The sequence below is a fragment of the Trichechus manatus genome, unplaced genomic scaffold, assembly GCF_000243295.1.
Source record: "Trichechus manatus latirostris isolate Lorelei unplaced genomic scaffold, TriManLat1.0 scaffold00111, whole genome shotgun sequence".
NCBI classification, from domain to species: domain Eukaryota; kingdom Metazoa; phylum Chordata; class Mammalia; order Sirenia; family Trichechidae; genus Trichechus; species Trichechus manatus.
Window position 1 is genome coordinate 5,498,576 of NW_004444047.1, and position 19,670 is coordinate 5,518,245.

The 19,670-nt window shown below is 45.8% G+C and overlaps 1 protein-coding gene across 1 annotated transcript in view; it reads left to right on the top strand.

Moving 5' to 3' along the window:
* The first annotated feature begins 591 nt into the window (after positions 1-591).
* NELFA (negative elongation factor complex member A) overlaps positions 592-19,670 on the top strand; it is a 29,639-nt gene continuing 10,560 nt past the window's right edge. The window contains exon 1 of the mRNA XM_004383522.2: positions 592-807. The gene's annotated coding sequence lies outside the window, so the exon portion shown is untranslated. The remainder of the gene's footprint in view (positions 808-19,670) is intronic.

Sequence of the window (19,670 nt, forward strand, 5' to 3'; positions counted from 1 at the left end):
AAGAGTGGACGGCTAGGATGCGGAGGCTGGACCTCCGGCCAGACGGAGCAAGCGACCTTCTTCGTTTCGCAGGGTGACTTGGAAGGCGAATTCGAGAACTAAATCCCGGGAAAGCGCCATCTAGGGGGAGGAAACTGGGATTTCCACGCGCCTTCGCCCCACGCGTCAGCCCGGCGGGCTATCCGCCCTGCCCCGGGGACGCGGGATTCCCTGCCACAGGCCCCAGGCTGGCCCTCAGCCGCCTCCGCGCGCCCGCATACCACAAACACGCGACGCGTCACTCTTGTCGTCATCTCCCACGGCCGTACAGGGAGCGCACCATGGGTGGCGCCATGATGCGTTACGGAAACCGAGGGGCCTTCTTTCGCGGCGCCTCGTCTCTTGGGTCCTCGGGCGTCGCCACGAAGCTTCCCGAAGGCGCGCCCGCCACCCAGAAGCGTCCTCGCTCGGGCCCCGCCCAGTGAGGGGCGAGCCGCCCGCGACGTCTCCCCAGGCCGCGGCCCGGCTGGGCGCCGCCATATTGTGGGGTCCTCGCCAAGGCGCGTAGGTATCTTCATAAGATGCCGGTTCGGCAGCGCTCGGCTTTTTCCTCCCAAGATGGCGTCCATGCGGGAGAGTGATACGGGTCTGTGGCTCCACAACAAACTGGGGGCCACCGACGAGCTGTGGGCGCCGCCCAGCATCGCGTCCTTGCTCACGGCCGCGGTCATCGACAACATCCGCCTCTGCTTCCACGGCCTCTCGTCGGCCGTGAAGCTCAAGCTGCTGCTCGGGACCCTGCACCTCCCGCGCCGCACGGTGGACGAGGTAAGGCGGGCGGCGGAGTCGGGAGGGGACGAGAGTGAGGGCGCGGGGCTCCGAAGCCAGGGAGAGTGAGGGGCGTGGGTGAGGCCAGGGGCTCCGGGGCGCGGGGCTCAGGGGTGGGCGATGGCAATGGACGCGGATCCCGGCCGTCCCACCTCCCTCCAGCCCCAGACCTCCGGGTCCTCTCTCTGCCGGCCCTCAGCCCCACTTTGGTCCTCACTTTCTCCTCCCCCCGGCTTCACCCCCTTCTGACTCTCACCCTCCTCCTCCCCGACCCTCACCTACCCCGGACCCTCACCATCTATAACCCTCACCCACTCCTGACGCTCACCCCCTGTGAACCTCCCCCACCATCGGTCCCCACCTCACCCACCCCGGGACCGGCCCCCTCCTGAGCTCACCTACCCACTCCCGGCCCCACCCCCTTCTAACCTCACCCACCCCCGAATCCGCCCCCCTTCTGACTTCGTCCATGCCCGGACCCTCACCCACCCCGGGCCCTCCTCTCCTCTGACCTCACCCACCCGGACCGTCTCCCCTGCGGGCCAGCCTCCACAGCATCTTACCGGTGGCAGGAGCTTGCCCCAGCTTCGTGGAGGACTTCGAGGATGGACCCAGATTAGGGCATTGTTAGCCACCCGCGAGAGGGGCACGTCCGCGGGCATGGTGGCGACTTCCCCACGAATACATACCGTGGGTGGCGAAGGCGATGTGTTAAGAATAGTGGCTAGCACGTTGATTCGGGAGAGAGAGTTATAGGCTGAATGTGAGACATCAGGTCCTGCCTTAACTGGGTCTGTGAAGGCTGACCCCCGGGCAGTGCTGGTCTGAGACCTCTGGTTCTCAAGGCCATACTTTCTTTTCAAAAGTCTTAGTGTAACTTTTCAAGTTACTGTCGACCTTGAATTTGTTTTTACCCTACAAAGTATCCACCTATTTGGATTGCTTTGTATTCTTTTTGTTTATTTTCTGCATGCTAATGTTTTTACATCGTTTTCTCGTTAGTAGGTGTGTGAATTTTGTTTCCTCCTTAACGTTATATTATATCATTTTCTGTGCAAAATAAACTAAGTAGTTTTTCAAAATATTGAAGCACTGTATTTTCTTAAACATTCCCCAGCTACTGTTGCAACTATTTTTTATGTTGTTATAGTTTGTAATTGTTTTTATTGTAAACTACGCATACAGAAGTCCAGAAGACATATTTGTTCAGTTTAAACGAATAATAGCAAAGTGATCCACTCCTGTTATCACTACACAGGTAAAGAATTAGAACAGTGCTCCATGCTCAGAGTCTATAGCCCCCTCTCCCCCAACCCCTATTCCTAATCACAACCCTGTCCTTCCCATCCTACCCTTACTTTAGGGTAATCGTGTCCTTGCTTTTCTTTGTAATTTTGTTAACTCTGTATGCATTCTTAAACAGTAGAGTTTTGGGTTTTGCCTTTTTTTTTAGCTTAATATTACGCTATAACACTGTGTGTATTTTGTATGTGTGGTATATGTGTGTCTGTTTTCTTTGAGACACGTTGATCGAGATTCATCCAAGTTGCTAATGACTGGTTTCATTTTCATTGCTGTATAGTATTCCATTGTATGAGCACACACCATTATCCATTCTGTCAGAGGAAGACATCTGGGTTGTGTTCCAGTTTTTGCTGTCGTGCATAATGTTGTTACAAACATTATTGTGTACGTATTCAGGCGCCTCTAAGCATTCATTTTTCTAGAGTATAATACCTTACCATGGGAGACAGATGTGGCGGTCTGCTTCCAGAAAGATTACAGCCTTGGAAACCCTGTGAGACAGTTCTCCTCTGTCCTACAGGGTCGCTATGAGTCAGAATCAACTCAACGGCAACAGTTTGGTTTTCGGATAATACACTAGAGATATTATCCAAGGTCTGCTAACCTAAAGGATGGCAGTTTGAACTCACCCTCAGAAGAAAGGCCTGGTGATCTGCTTCTGTAAAGATCATAACAGAGATAACCCTATGAAGTAGTTCTACTCTGTAACATATGGGGTTGCCATGAGTGGGAATCGACTCAAAGGCAACAAACAGGTAAGGGTTATGCCAAATCGTTTTTCAGAGTGTTTGTACCAATTTATTCTCCTCACCAAAATTTTCCAGTCTGGTGGGTGTGTAAAGGTATCGCTTGGTGGCTTTAATGTGTATTTGCCTTATTACTAGAACAGATGAGCATTCACTGTTTGGTTTTCTTTTTTGTGAATTGTCTGTTCAAATTCGTTGCCCTTTTTCTCGTGATTGTCTTTTTTCGTTGCTTTGTAGGAGTGTTTTTGTGTTAATAAATGCTGGATACCAATGCTTTGTTAGTTGTATATGTTACAAATATCTTCCAGTGTGGCTTGACTTAACTTACTTCATGGAATCTTTGGATTAAGAGTTCTTAGTTTTAATGCGGACAGAGGTAGTCATCTTTTCCCTTACGGTTGGTTCCATTCATGTCTCGTTTAGGAAATGCTTCCCTACCCCAAGGCCAGGAAGACACTCTCCTTGCTATCTTGTAAAAGCTGTACACCTACTCCTCACTTATTGACTGTCTCGTTATGTGATGTTTCACGTTTATGACAATAGTAAAAAATCTACTATCCGACTATTTTGCACATTAACAACATATGTCTGGCAGTAACAAACTCTGAGGTGCAAGGCGAAAGTAACACTGGCTGTGATGGTTGAGATTATGTGTCAGCTTGGCTGGGCCATGATTCTCAGTAGTTTAGCAGTTACGTAGTGATGTAATCTGGCAATTGTATAATGATATAATTTGGCACTTATGTAATGATGTAGTCATCCTCCATTTTGTGATCTGAGGTGGTTGTCTTCCATTTTTACATAACGCCTATTTTCGCATAACGATCTTGTGATTGTTAAGGTTATGTGTCAACTTGGCTGGGCAATGATTCTCATTGGTTTGGCAGTTATGATGTAGTTGGGCAGTTGTATAATGATGTGATCACCTCCATATGCTGTGAGTAGCCAATCAGTTGAAGGGGAGTTTCATTGGGGGTGTGGCCTGCATCCAATATAGGTGGAGTTTCTGGCAAGGCTCGTGGGCTTTTGTTTGCTCTCGATCCTGCAGCTGGCTCCTGTTCATCTGACCTCCAGTTCTTGGGACTTGAGCTTGCAGCTTACCTGCTGTCTTACCTGTCAATCTTGGGATTCGTCGATTTTCACAGCCTGTGTGCCAGAGCCCAGCTCTCTGACTTGCCGATCTTGGGTTCACCAGCCCCTGCAGTTTTGTGAATCTGGAGAAGCCTCCAGCCTGACCCACGGGCTTGGGACGTTCCAGCCTCACAACCGCGTGAGCTATTTCATTGATATAAATGTCTCTCTCTGTATATATATTTATACGCTTTACTGGTTTTGCATCTCTGGAACACTCAACCTAATACAGACCTGGTCTTTGGAACCTAACCATGTCGATAAGTGAGGAGTAGGTGTATAGCTTCTAAGGAGAAGCTTTGTCCTTCATATTTGAGTCTTCAGTCTCCCTGGAATTGATATTTGTGTGACGTTGGGAGTACACTCTAATTATTTTCCATGTGAATACCCAGTAATTCCAGCACCACTTATCGAAAAGACAGTCTTTTCCCATTGAGCTGCACTGCCACTCCTGCCCCTGGTGTTTCCGGGCTCAGCTCTGTTCTTTTGTCCTTTTTTTGTGTATCCCTGTGGTAATGACACAGTCAGTTACTGCCACTTTATAAAGAGCCTTGATAGCAAATAGGGCACGTCTTCTCCTTTTATTCTTCTTCTTTAGGAGTGTCTTGGACTAGTCTTGGTCCTTTGTATGTTCATATAGATTTTATATTTTTCCTATCAGGTTACACAGCCTGTTGGGATTCTGATTAAAACTGGGTCGATTTTATAGTTGATTCTGGAGTGAAATTACCTCATAATGTTGAATCTTTCAAGTTGCGAACATGAGCATATCTCTCTATGAGGTCTTTAATATCTTTCATAGTGTGCTATGATTTTCTCTATAGAGGCTTTCCATCTTTTGTTAGATATACGCCTTAAAAAAAGGAAAAAAAGTCTTCAACTCTAACTCTTAGTGACCTTGTGTGTGTCAGAGTAGAACTTGCTCCATAGCGTTTTCAACGTCTTGTGACCTTTCAGAAGTAGATCGCCAGACCTTTCTTCCAAGCACCTCTGGGTGGATTTGAATCACCAGCCTTTTGGTTAGTAGCTGAGCACTTAAACCCTTTGCACCACCCAGATATACACCTAAGTGCTTCATATTTTTTCATGCTGTTGTAAGTGGTATCTGTTATTATTTTGTGTTAGCTGCTGGTATGTAGAAATCGAGTTGATTTTTAGATAAGTTTGTGAATAACATCTGTGCTAAAATATTAAGTGCAATAATCTTTCTGTAGACTGTTTTTTTGTTTGATAATTTTTATGCACAGTTGATCTTTGGATTTGCACTCTGAAATTATTCTATCACAAAGAAAACCTCTGAAATTTCAGTTAATAATAATAATTTAGCTAATCTTACACTAATTGTGAATTTTGGTGATTTTACAATAGTTATTGAGTATAGTAAATACATTATGATTTGAAGAATAAGGGATAGATTCCTCATGAATGAAAAATTTCAGCACAACCCCAGGAAGAAATAGATCTGGGTGAAAAGCAAGGAAGGCGGTTCAACTCCAGGACTTCCTCTGCCCGGTGGCATCACCCAGGAAAGGCCTGGGCACTCCATCACCAGTCTGTAGACTCTTCTTTATTGTTCTTGTACATAATTATTTTGTTCCTGTTTCCAGTGCTTATACCTTTCATTTCATGTCCTCACCGTCCTGCTCTCAGCACCCCTTCCCAGTACACTGTCAAACAAAGAATGAGAGGTGTCCAGTCTTGTTTCTCGTCACATAGGGAGACCTTTGATTGTTTATCCCACAAGTGGTGTGTTTCTTGTAGACTTTGTAAAGATGCCTGTTATCTGATTAAGGAGGGTGTCATGGATTGAATTGTGTCCCCCCAAAATATCTATTAACTTGGCTAGGTCATGATTCCCGGTATTGTATTATTGTCTGCCATTTTGTCATCTGATGTGATTTCCCTATGTGTCGTAAATCCTACCAATATGATGTAATGAGATGGATTAGTGGCAGTTAATATTGATGAGATCTACAAGATTAGATAGTGTCTTAAGCCAATCTCTTTTGAGATATAAAAGAGAGAAGCGAGCAGAGAGAAGAGGGGACCTCGTATCACCAAGAAAGCAGTGCTGGGAGCAGAGCGTGTCCTTTGGACCTGAGGTTCCTGCGCTGAGATGCTCCCAGACCAAGGGACGACTGATGACAAGAACCTTCCTCCAGAGCTGACAGAGAGAATGCCTTCCCCTGGGGCTGGCGCCCTGAATTCAGACTTCTAGCTTACCGGACTGGGAGAGAATAAACGTCTTTTGTTAAAGCCATCCACTTGTGGTATTTCTGTTATAGCAGCACTAGATGACTAAGACAGAGGGTCTCTTCTAGTCCTAAAAAGGTTTATATATATATATATTTTTTGTTTTTCAAGCTTTTAGTCATGAATTTTTTTTAACAGCTTTATTGAGGTATGTCAGTTACCATACAATTCACTCATTGAAAACGTACAATTCGTTGGGTTTTAGTAGATTCACAGGGTTGTGCCACCATCACCCCAGTCAGTTTTAGAATGTTTCTGTCACCCCAAAAGGAAACCCTGTACCCGTTGGCATTCTTGTTAGTTGCCATTGAGTGGGCCCCGACTCATGGTGACCTTAACGTGTAACAGAATGAACCGCGGCCTGGCCCTGCACCACCGTCAGGGTTGTTGGTGCGCAAGGTCACCGACGTGGCTGTTGTGTCAGCACATCTCATGGAGGGTTCCCCTTGTTCTCGCTGCCCCTCTACTTTACCAAACACGATGTCCTTTTGTAGCAATGGGTCTCTCCTGATGATGTGTCCAAAGTAAGCGAGCTGAAGTCTCGTCATCCTTGCTTCTAAGAAGAATTCTGGTTCTATTTCTTCTAAGGTTGATGTGTTCTTTCTCTTGGAAGTTCACAGAATAGTCACTGTCCTTCTCCAACACCATAATTCAAATGCATCAGTTCTTCTGTGTTCCTTTTTTATTGTCTAGCTTTCGCATGCACATGAGGTGATTGAAAATAACCATGACTTGGGTGAGGGGCACCATAGTCATCACAGTGACATCTTTGCTTTTTAATATTTTAAAGAGGTTTTTTGCAGCACATTTGCCCAATGCGGTATATCATTTGATTTCTTGACTGCTGCTTCCATGGGTGTTAATTGTAGATCCAAGTAAAAGGAAATCCTTGACCACTTCAATCTTTTCTCCATTTATCCTGATGTTGCTTATTGGTCCAGTTGTGAGGATTTTTCTTTTCTTTAGGTGTATTCCACATGAAGGCTGTAATCTTTTACCTTCATCAGTAAGTGCTTCCAGTCATCTTCATTTCAGCAAGCAAGGTTGTGCCGTCTGCGTATCGCAGGTTGTTAATGAGTCTTCCTCCACTCCTGATGCCCCATTCTTCTTCATATAGTCCAGCTTCTCGGATTATTTGCTCAGCATACAGATTGAATAAGTGTGGTGAAGGGATACAACCCTGACAAACACCTTTCCTGATTTTAAACCATGCAGTATCCCCTTGTTCTGTCTGAACGACTGCCTATTCATCCATGTACAGTTTCCGCATGAGCACAATTAAGTGTTGTGGAATTCCCAATCTTTGTAATTTTATCCATATTTGTTATGATTCACACAGTTGACTGCCTTTGCGTTGTCTGTAAAGCACAGGTAAACATCTTTGGTATTTTCCGCTTTTGGCCAAGGTCCATCTGACATCAGCAGTGAGATCCCTCATCCACGTCCTCGTCTGTATCTGGTTTGAATGTCTGGTAGTTCCCTGTCAGTGCGCTGCCGCAGTCATTTTTGAATTATCTTTAGCAAAATTTTGTTTGTATGTGATATTAATGATATTGTTCAATAATTTCCACATTCCATTTGATTACCTTTCTTTGGAATGGGCACGAATATGGATCCTTTCCAGTCAGTTGGGCAGGTAGCTATCTTCATAATTTCTTGACATAGACGAGTAAATACTTCCCACTGAATCTGTTTGGTGAAGCATCTCTGTTGGTATTCCGTCAATTCCTGGAGCCTTGTTTTTTGCCTGTTGGTGAGCTTGAACTTCTTCCACCATCTGTCTTGCCAATTTATTGTACTGTGGTATCTTGCGTGTTGCTGTGATGCTGGAAGCTATGCCACTGGTATTTCAAACACCAGTAGGGTCACTCATGGTGGACAGGTTTCAGCAGTGCTTCCAGTCTAAGACAGATGAGGAAGAAAGGCCTGGTGATCTGCTTCTGAAAATCAGCCAATGGAAACCTTATGGATAAGAACAGAACATTGTCAGATATACCAAAACAAAACAAAACCCATTGCCGTCAAGTCGATTTCAACTCATAGTGACCCTATAGGACAGAGTAGAGCTGCCCCATAGAGTTTCCAAGGAGCACCTGGTGGCTTCGAACTGCCAACCTTTTGGTTAGCAGCCATAGCTCTTAACCACTATACCACCAGGCTTTCCATTATCAGATACAGTGCTGGAAAATCCCAGTCTTAAGCAATCACTAATCTACTTTCTGTCTCTGTAGACTTGCCTAATCTGGATATTGCATATAACTGGAATCATACAATATGTAGCCTTTGTGTCTGGCTTCTTTCACTTAGCATGATGTTTTCAAGGTTCATCCATGTTGTAGCATATATCACTGCTTTATTCTTTCTTATGGCTGAATAAGATTCCATTGTATAGGTGCACCACATTTTGCTTATTCATTCATCAGTTGATGGACATTCGGGTTGTTTCCACTTTCGGTTATTATGAATAATGCTGCGGTGAACAATCATATACAGGTTTCTTTGTGGACACATTTTTTATTCTCCTGGATATATACCTAGGAGTGGAATTGCCATGCTTAACATTTTGGGAAACCACCTAACTTTTCCGACGCAGCTACACCATTTACACTCCAACCAGCAATATATGAAGGTTCAAATTTCTCACATCCTTGCCAACACTTATTGTCTGTCTGTTTGATATACTCATCCTAATGGTTGTGAACATGAATGGATTTTAAATTTTATCAAATGCTTTAAAAAAAAAAATCTATTGACATGTTATCCTGCGCATTAGCAGAATGGCATTTGTAGTAAGCCAACCTTGCATTCCGGGGATGAAGCTAACTTCTTGTTTTTGTCAGGTGTGGTTGAGTCAGTTCAACTCATAGCAGCCCTGTGTACCACAGAACAAAACACCACCCGGTCCCGCGCCATCCTCTCAACCATTGTGATGCTTGAACCCATTGTTGCAGCCACCGTGTCAATCCATCTTGTTGAGAGTCTTCCTCTTTTTCGCTGATCCTCTACTTTACCAAGCATGATGTCCTTCTCCAGGGATTGGTTCCTCCTGACAACATGTCCAAAGTACATGAGATGAAGTCTTCCCATCCTTGCTTCTAAGGAGCATTCTGGCTGTATTTCTTCCAAGACAGATCTGTTCATTCTTCTGGCAGTCCATGGTATATTCAATATTCTTAGCCAGCACCATAATTTGAAGACATCAGTTCTTCGTTGGTCTTCTTTATTCATTGTCCAGCTTTCACATGCGTATGTGATTGAAAATACCAGGGCTTGGGTCAAGCGCACCTTCGTCCTCGAAGTGACATATTTGCTTTTTAACACTTTAAGGAGGTCTTTTGCAACAGATTTGTCCAATGCAATACGTCGTTTGATTTCTTGACTGCTGTTTCCATGGGCATTGATTGTGGATCCGGGTAAAATGAAATCCTTCACAACTTCAGTCTTTTCTCCGTTCATCATAATGTTGATTATTGGTCCAGTTGTGAGGATTTTTGTTTTCTTATTATGTTGAGGTATAATCCATACTGAGGCTGTGGTCTTTGATCTTTGTCAGTAAGTGCTTCAAATCCTCTTCACTTTCAGCAAGCAAGGTTATGTCATCTGCATATTGCAGGTTGTTAATGAGTTTCCCTCCAATCCTGATGCCCCCTTCTTCTTCGTATAGTCCAGCTTCTCGGATTATTTGCTCAGCATACAAATTGAATAAGTATGTTGAATGGATACAACCCTGACGAACACCTTTGCTTACTTTAAACCACGCAGTATTCTCTTGTTCCGTTCAAATGACTGTCTCTTGATCTATGTACACATTCTGCATGAGCACAATGAAGTGTTCTGGAATTCCTATTCTTTGTAATTTTATCCGTATTTGTTATGATCCACACAGTTGAATACCTTTGCGTAATCAGTAAAACACAGGTAAATATCTTTCTGGTGTTCTTTGCTTTCAGCCAAGATCCATTTGACATGAGCAGTGATATCCCTTGTTCCATGTCCTTTTCTGAATCCGGCTTGAACTTCTGGCAGTTCCCTATCAATGTACTGCTGCAAACGCTTTTGAGTGCTCTTAAACAAACTTTTACTTGTGTGTGATATTAATGATATTTTTCAATAATTTCTGCATTCTCTTGGATCACCTTTCTTTGGAATGAGCACAAATATGAATCTCTTCCAGCCAGTTGGCCAGGTAGCTGTCTTCCAAATTTCTTGACATAGATGAGTGAGCACCTCCAGCGCTGCATCTGTTTGCTGAAACTTCTCAGTTGGTATTCTGTCAATTCCTGGAGCCTTGTTTTTTTGTTAATATCTTCAGTGCGGCCTTGACTTCTTCCTTTGGTACCACTGATTCTTGATCATATGCTACCTCCTGAAGTGGTTGACCAATGCTTTTTGCTTCATTGACTCTGTATATTCCTTCCATCTTCTTTTGATGCTTTCTGCCTGGTTCAGTATTTTCCCTGTAGAATCCTTCAGTATTGCAGCTTGAGGCTTGAATTTTTTTCTTCAGTTCTTTCAGCTTGAGAAATAAATGCGTTTTTCTTCCCTTTTGGTTTTCTAACTCCAGGTTTTTGCACATCTCATTGTAATACTTTGTTTTCTCAAGCTGCCCTTCTGTTCAGCTCTTTTACTTCATCATTTCTTCCATTCACTTTAGCTTCTTTATGTTCAAGAGCAAGTTTCAGAGTCTTTTCTGACTTCCATTTTGGTCTTTGCTTTCTTTCCTGTCTTTATAATGACCGTTTGCTTTCTTCATGTATGATGTCCTTGACGTCATTCCACAACTTGTATGGTTTTCGATCCTTAGTGTTCAGTGTGTCAAATCTGTTCTTAAGATGGTCTCTAAATTCAGGTGGGATTTACTCAGGGTCGTATTTTGGCTCTCGTGGACTTGCTCTAATTTTCTTCACCTTCAACTTGAACTTGCATAGATAGGAACAATTGATGGTCTGTTCTGCAGTCGGCCCTTGGCCTTGTTTTCACTGATGATATTGAGCTTCTCCATCATCTCTTTCCACAGATGTAGTCGAGTTGATTCCTGTGTATTCCATCTGACAAGTCCACTTGTATAATCACTGTTTATACTGACGAAAAAAGGTATTTGCAATGAAGAAGTTGTTGGTCTTGCAAAATTCTGTCATGAGATCTCCAGGGTCTTTTCTGTCACCAAGGCCATATTTTCCAACTACTGATCCTTCTTCGTTTCCAACTTTCACATTCCGATCACCGGTAATTATCAATGCATCTTGATTGCATGTTTGATCCATTTCAGACTGCAGAAGTTGGTCAAAACCTTCAGTTTCCTCATCTTTGGCCTTAGTGGTTGGTGCATAAATTTGAATAATAGTCGTATTAAGTCGTATCTTCCTTGTAGGCATTTGGATGCTATCCTGTCACTGACAGCACTGTACTTTCGGACAGATCTTGAAATGTTCTTTTTGATGATGAATGCAACACCATTCCTCTTCAGGTTGTCATTCCCAGCATAGTAGTCCACATGATTTTCCTATTCAGAATGGCCAATACCAGTCCATTTCAGCTCACTAATGTCAGTGCCTAGGATATTGATCATTATGCAGTTCATTTCATTTTTGACGACTTCCAATTTTCCTAGTTTCATACTTTGTACATTCCAAATTCTGATTATTAATGGATGTTTGCAGCTGTTTCTTCTCATTCTGAGCTGTGCCACATCAGCAAGCGAAGGTGCAAAAGCTTGACTCCATCCACGTCATTAGGATTGACCTACTTTGAGGAGGCAGCTCTTCCCCAGTTGTATTTTGAGTGCCTTCCAACCTGAAGGGCTCATCTTCTGGCACTATACCAGACAATGTTCTGCGGCTGTCCATAAGGTTTTCACTGGCCAATTTTTTCAGGAGTCGACCACCAGGTCATTCTTCCTAGCGTGTCTTAGTCTGGAAGCTCTGCTGAAATCTGTCCACCATGGGTGACCCTGCTGGTATGTGAAATACTGGTGGCATAGCTTCCAGCGTCGCGGCAACACACAAGCCACCCCAGTACGACAAACTGACAGATGCATGGGGACTTCTCTATAGGACACATCAGAACCCAACTTAGACGTTTTATATTGTTGGATTATATTGTCCTGGTATTTTATATAGAAATTTTGGATCTATGTTCATGGATATCTATAGTTTTACTTTATTGGGCTGTCTGTGTCAACTTTTGGTATTGAGGCCATGCTAACCCTTGTAAAAGGAGCTGTATGTTTTTCTTTTCTTTGGAGACTGTGCTTAATAGTGGAGCTGTGTCTTCCTATATTTTTGGTAGAACTTGGCAATGAAGCCATCTAGCCCTGAAGTCTTCCTTATGGGGAGATGTTCGAGTACTGATTTTTGGTTTTATATTCTTCATAAATAAGTTTTGATGTTATATTTTTTTAAATGCAAGTGTGTATTCAAACTCAAGGTAGTGGATTAAGAGTTTTAGGCTGAAGGAGCCAAATATTCCACACTCCTGAGAAATCTAAAGTTAGTTCCCCGTCCTGGCAGACTTTTTCACGTTGCAATTTGCTGTCACAAACTACGTGGTGTCGATTTTCTTGAGTGTTGAGTTATTAAAGATTTGAGTTAGGAAACAGAAAACATTTTATGTGTTGGTATTTAAAAAATAAGCCCATCATGACAGAGGCCCACTTATCCTTCCTGGTGCAAGAGTGTTTTTAGGGAGGACGCACGCCAAGGCCATCGACTCCGTGTCTTGTTCTCTAACATATTCTGTGGTGACGTGCTGTCTTGGTCCAGATACAGGCAACTCACCCAGTGGCCCTGGTGTGTGAGAGGACACTGCCCTCACCTCCAGCCCCTCCCAGCCCATCCCTCCCCATGGTTGTCACCGCACCCATGGCTCTCACTTCATGTTCTGCTTAGTCTTTATAGTATGTATTTTCCACCCTTTTACATAAAACATTCTGTGTCCTTAGTTTATGATGATGCTTCTCCCAGACAGAATATAATTCGGTATATTTTTTTTCATCTGGCACTGTCTTTTAATCAGAGTATGAAGTCCGTTGATATTTGATGTGATTGCTGTTCCATTTGGGTCCGTATGTGGCATCTTATTTTGTATTTTCTCTTGGTCCTGCTTTTTGTGTATTTTTCCTCCTTTCTTGTCTTCTTTTAGATTGCATTGTTTGAAGTTCTCCCCCTCCCCATTGCTTTTTATTATTTTTAACGGTTATATTAGGAATTGTAATGTCTTTAGTTGCTGTCGAGTCAGCTCCGACTCATGGCGACCTTTTATGTACAACAGAACAAAACGTTGCCCGGTCCTGCGCCATCTTCATGATCGTTGGTATGTTTGTGTCCATTGTTGGGGCTGTTGTGTCAGTCCATCTCATGGAGCGTCGCCCTCATTTTCGCTGACCCTCTACTTTACCAGCCGTGATGTCCTTTTCTAGCAATTGGTCTTCCCTGATGAAGAAAGCGTAATAGGCGTGCTTAATTTATCAAAGTCTGAAGTCAGTCAATGCCCTTGCCCCCTCGCAGACATGAAGGTGACCTTAGTATACTTTAACTCCATTTACTTTCATCCTGACTTTAAAATGCCAGACAACCCACGTTTGCCACTTTTTACATCTGTGTTCCTCTGGCTTTCCCAGCCTTCCTTTAGTGGATCTCATGGCCTCCGGTAATGAACTCTTACCAGGTTTTGTGCATATGTGCACATTTCACCTTCATTCTTGAGATATTTTTGCTAGTTATAGAATTTTTAGGATGGGAATTACTTTCTCTAGCCCATTGAAGATTATGTCCCACTGTGTCCTGGTTTCCATTTCCATTGGGAAATCAGCTGTTAGACTTGCAGTTATTCTCTACCTTTTTTTTTCTCTGAGTGCTTTTAATATTGAGAAAGTAAAAAGTAGCTTGGGCAGTAGAACTCTGCCCTGCCATTCATCAGAGTAGAAAACCAGACAGATACAGCCAGCTGCACAGTTAACAGGAAACGGCATTACTCCCAAGGATGCACTGCAGCTGGGAAGTTCTATCACATCCCCCCTTCTTTTAGTCAATGTGGCTGTCTTATTCCCTGAGAAACTTAGTTCTCTGAAATCATGTACTCTCAGAAGCTTTGCTGTTTAAAATTTTATCAGTAAAGGGCCACATAAACCAGAGATTTCATCAGCCTGAGACCAGAAGAACTAGATGGTGCCCACCTACCCCCAATGACCGCCCTGACAGGGAGCACAACAGAGAGTCCCAGATGTAGCAGGAGAAGGGTGGGGTGCAGAACTCAAATTCTGGTAAAAAGACCAGACTTAATGGTCTGACTGAGACTGGAGGAAACGCAGAAAGCATGGCCCCCAGATTCTCTATCAGCCCAGAACTAAAACAGTTTCCGAGGCCAACTCTTCTGACAGGGATGGGACTGGACTGTAGGACATAAAATGATACTCATGAAGAGTGTGCTTCTTAGCTCAAGTAGATACAAGAGACTAAACAGGCAGCTTCTGTCTGGAGGTGAGATGAGAAGGCAGAGAGGGTTAGGAGGTGGTTGAATGGACATGGGAAATTGGGTGGAAAGGAGGAGTGTGCTGTCACATTATGGGGAGAGCAATTAGGGTCACATAACAATGTATGTATAAATTTTAGTATAAGAGACTAACATGAATTGTAAACTTTCACTTAAACTACAACAATAAACAAAAAATAATAAAATCTTGTCAGTAAGAATGAAATAACCCACTTTTGCACAGAGAAGCATCATCAGTTTCCAGTTCAGGTGCAGAGCAGCAGATAAGAGGTGGCATCAACAGTAAACGCGCTCGCTTGCTAACTGAAAGGTTGGAGGTTCGAGTCTACCCGGAGGTACTTCAAAAGAAAAGCCTGGCCGCCTACTTTTGAAAAATCAGCTACTAAAAACCCTGTGGAACGCAGTTCTACTCCGACACACGTGGGGTCGCCGTGAGTCAGAGTCAACCGGATGGCAGCTGTTTCTGGTTACATCTCTCTTAACTTACTTGTTTCCCCAGAAACAGGACCCAGGTCACGGTGCAGACCTGTTGCAGGCCATTTGCACGGACTCAGGGTCACACAGGGCACCAGCTCACCGAGTCCCTGCAGTTTTCCCTGAGCGCCACCTTTCCCCCAGGATCCAGTAGGGCTTCTGTCCTTTCCTTTCTTTGTTGAGACGCCTCACAGTTTCTCCAATGCACGCTTCCTCCTAGCAGCGTGCCAGGAAAACCAACATGCCACGCTAGGACAACGGCTTTGTTGTTCTGCAGTTGCCTGTGATACATTCTGGTGCAATTTTTTTTTTAAGTCCCACAGATTTGCTGGGCTTCGTGGAAGTATGGATTATTGTCTTTCGTCAGATACACACCCCTACTGCCGTCGAGCTGCTTCTGACTCCTAGCGACCCTGTATGACAAAGTAGATGTGCCCCATAGGTTTTCCAAGGCTGTACTCTTCACGGAAGCAGATTGCCACAGCTTTCTCCTGTGGCGCGGCTGGGGGGTTCAGTTAGCGGCCGAGCACTTAACTACTGTGCCACCAGGGTTCATCAGTTCTTGAAAATTCTCAGCCATTGCCTTGTCAAGCATTCCCTTTGCCCCAGGCTCTCTTTTCTTTCCTTCTGAATCTGCACTCAGGTGTGTGTAAAACCTCATTCTGTTTTCTATGTTCTTGAACTTCTCTTGTTTATTTTCTATTGGGGTGATTTCTGACATGTCATTCCAGTCTGTTCTCCTTCTGTTGTTAAACTTATATAGTGTGTTTTCTTTCCTTCCTGCAAAGTCTTTTATAGTTTACGCATCCTTTTGTCCCCATATTCCACTCCCCACTTCTCCCATAGGTCACAACCATCCTAGTCTGTTTAATTTGTGTCTTTTTGTATATGTTCTTTAAAAGTATGTGTAACTTTAGGGGTAGTTTTTAAAGCTTTATCAAGGTATAAGAACTCATTGCCATCGAGTCAATTCTGATTCATAGCAACCCTATAGGACAGACTAGAACTGCCCCATAGGGTTTCTGTCTTAGTCATCCCATGCTGCTATAACCGAAATACCACAAGTGGATGGCTTTAACAAAGAAAGTTTATTTCCTCACAGTAAAGTAGGCTAAAACTCCAAATTCAGGGCGTCAGCTCCAGGGGAAGGCTTTCTCTCTCTCTGTCAGCCTTCTCATCAATCGTCCCCTGGATTAGGAGCTTCTCTGCGCAGGGACCCTGGGTCCAAAGGACGCGCTGTGCTCCTGCCACTGCTGTCTTGGTGATATGAGGTCTCCCACTCTCTGCTTGCTTCCTTTTCCTTTTATCTCTTGTAAGATAAAATGTGGTGCAGGCCACACCCCAGGGAAACTCCCTTTACATTGGATCAGGGATGTGACCTTAGTAAGGGTGTTACAATCCCACCCTAATCCTCTTTAACATAAAATTCCAATCACAAAATGGAGGACAGCCACACAACACCGGGAATCATGGCCTAGCCAAATTGATACACACGTTTTTGGGGGGACATAATTCAATCCATGACAGCTCCCAAGGAGCAGCTGGTGGATTCAAACTGCTGACCTTTTAGTTAGCAGCCGAACTCTTAATCACTGCACCACCAGGGCTCCTATTGAGGTATAACTGACCTAAAGTAAACTGTACGTATTTAAAGTGTAGTAGACACCTGTAAAGCCATCATCACAATCAGATAACGAGCATATCCATTACCCCCCATTTCCTCATGCCCCTTTGTAACCCCTTCTTTTCCCTTCCCCCACCCCCCCCAATGGTAAGGTAATCACTGATCTGCTTTCTGTTACTATAGACTAGTTTACATTTTCTAGAATATGATATAAATAGAATCATACAATATGCTGTTTTGGTTTGACTTCTTTTGCTTAGCATCAGTATTTTGAGATTTACCCATGTATTTTGTCTACCAAGAGTTCCTGACTTTTATTGTTGAGTAGTGCTCTACTGGAAACCGTGGTGGCGTAGTGGTTAAGAGCTACGGCTGCTAACCAAAAGGTTGGCAGTTCAAATCCACCAGGTGCTCCTTGAAAACCCTATGGGGCAGTTCTGCTCTGTCCTATAGAGTCACTACGAGTCGGAATCGACTCAACGGCAACGTGTTTGGTTTTTTTGGGTGTAGTGCTCTACTGTATGGATATGCTACATATATGATACATCCTTGTGTGGACATATGTTTTCATCATCCCTAGGAGAGGAATGGCCAGGTCCTGTGGTAGGTGTATGTTTAATTTTTTAAGAAACTGCCAAATGGTTTTCCAAAGTACCATTTTACTTTCCTACCAGCAGTGTATCAGAGTTCCAGTTGCTCCACATCCTTTCCAACGTTTGGTATTATGAGGTTTAAAGTTAAATTTACCCAAAAAATTTGGTCTTTGTCCTTGAGTCCTGAAAGATAACCTCTAAAACCTTGGAAATTCCCCAGTAATTGAAGTGCCTTTGATGAGGCCTCCAGACTACATCTGAAGGTTTATGCTAATGAGGTGACTCAGGTAGGGGCTGGCCAGGCTAAAAAGACCACCTCTGATATCGACTGACTTCACGGGGAGGCAACATGATTTAGTGAATCATGGCTGTATACTGGGGCCCCAGTAAAGGCCCTGGGTACAGAAGCTCCGTGGGCTTCCTGGTTGGTGATAAACGACAATGCGTGTGGGGGAGTTGGGCAGGCCTTTTTGGAACGTGGAAGTTCTGCATTGGAATCCTCGCTCAATGCGTCTTTTTTTCCTACTTGTTCTGAATCACATCCTTTTTGCTGACTAAAACTGTAACCCTAAGTATTGTGCTTTCCATGAGTTCCGTGAGTCACTCTAGTGGATTATCAAACCCAAGGGAGTAGTGGGACTAGCAGGTCAGAAGTGGAAGGAGCCCTGGGGACCCTGAGCTTGTGGCTGGTATCCTGAAGGGGTAGAGGGAGCCCTTGAGTTTGGAGCCAGCAGCTCAGAAGTGAGGGTCTCTGGAGACTCCAAGCTTGCAGCGGGTGTTGAGGTCTTGGGCAGACGTGGCTGTCTGGAGAACGGCGCCCTCTCCCTTGTGAGGTCTGCCTCGCTCTGGGTGGTTGGGGTCAGAGGAGGAAGTGCCACCTGTGCAGCTGGCGTCAGAGCAGAGGAGAGTGTGGTGAGCAGGGGACCACAGTGTGGGCCTGGCTCAGGACCCTGTGGAGCATGGCCCTGAGCACAGCCCCACTCTCTTCCTTCCAGAGCGTCGGCCTGGAGCGGGGGACAGGCTCCCCAAAGCCAGGCACAGGGCCCGCCTGCGGATGCGCCCATGTCAGCCTGTGGTTCCTGGAGGGCGAGCGGGCTGGGTTGTCTCGGAAAGACAGTGAGGGGGGTGGGCCTGCCAAGGGCGCGGCGAGGGGCCAGTGACGGGCGCTGGCCGTCTGGTCGGGATGGTGTAAGTGGCTGCTTGCAGCCCTTTGGCTGTACTTGGGCAACTGTGGGGGGGGGCGCGGGGGGTGGTGGTGAAGAATGGCATCCAGCCAGGCTCCTGACTTGTTCTGTCAGTCAGGACAGGCGCACCCAGCCCGGCGCCTCCGCCTCAGGGCTCGCAACGGCAGGTTCTCTCTCCCTCGGGGGTCCTCACGGGGGTTGCAGCCCTGCTCTGCGGCACGTCCTGTGGCGGGGGGAGGCACAGCATAGCACACACTGCACACCGTCTTTCTCACTTTCCGCCTGGAAGCGAATCACTCCGGGGTCCTGGGTCCTTCCGCAGGGTGTGGCAGGAGCGGGAGCCGCGGGCATCGAGCGGATGGGCTGGGCCATTTCCTGCACGGCACCCGTCCTCCCCTTGGGAGATAACAGCGGGAGCTCTGCATGGCCGTGGAAGTCCAGGGCCCTCGCCCCATTCCCGAGGGACCTCAGGATGCTCATGCTCTTAGCAGCACCCAGGCAGGGCTGTCCTGTTCCCTTGCACCTGGGGATGGCAGTGGCAGTCCCAGGGGAACGAGCAAGTGACAGGCTGAGGTGCGGGGTACTACTCTGCAGGTGGGCACTGCTGCCCAGAAGATGCTGGGCGTTGGGGAGTGGGCAGAGAGGGTCCCCGTGAGGGTGAGTCCAGGTGCTGTCTCTGGGTGCCGCCTGTGCCACTGAGGGGCACCACAGCGCGTGTGGAGGGGCTCTGCTCTGTGGACCCCCACTGCTGCAGGCCAGCCTCACTAGAAAGTCACAGGCAGGCAAGGGGGCCTTTGGGAGCAGGGGGTGGGCTCCAGGAGGGCTGTCAGCCACCTGCTGAGAACCGCGCTCCCCCCCCCCCGCTGAAACTGCCCCTCCAGAGTTGATATCACCCCTTCCCTGCTGAGAACTGCCCGCGAGTGGACACCCTCTCTGCTGAGAACTGCCCCCGAGAGTGGATACCCTCACCCCCCTGAGCTCTGCCCCCAAGAGTGGACCCCCCCATTCCCCTGAGATCTGCCCCCCAGAGTGGACACCCCTCACCCCCCTGAGCTCTGCCCCC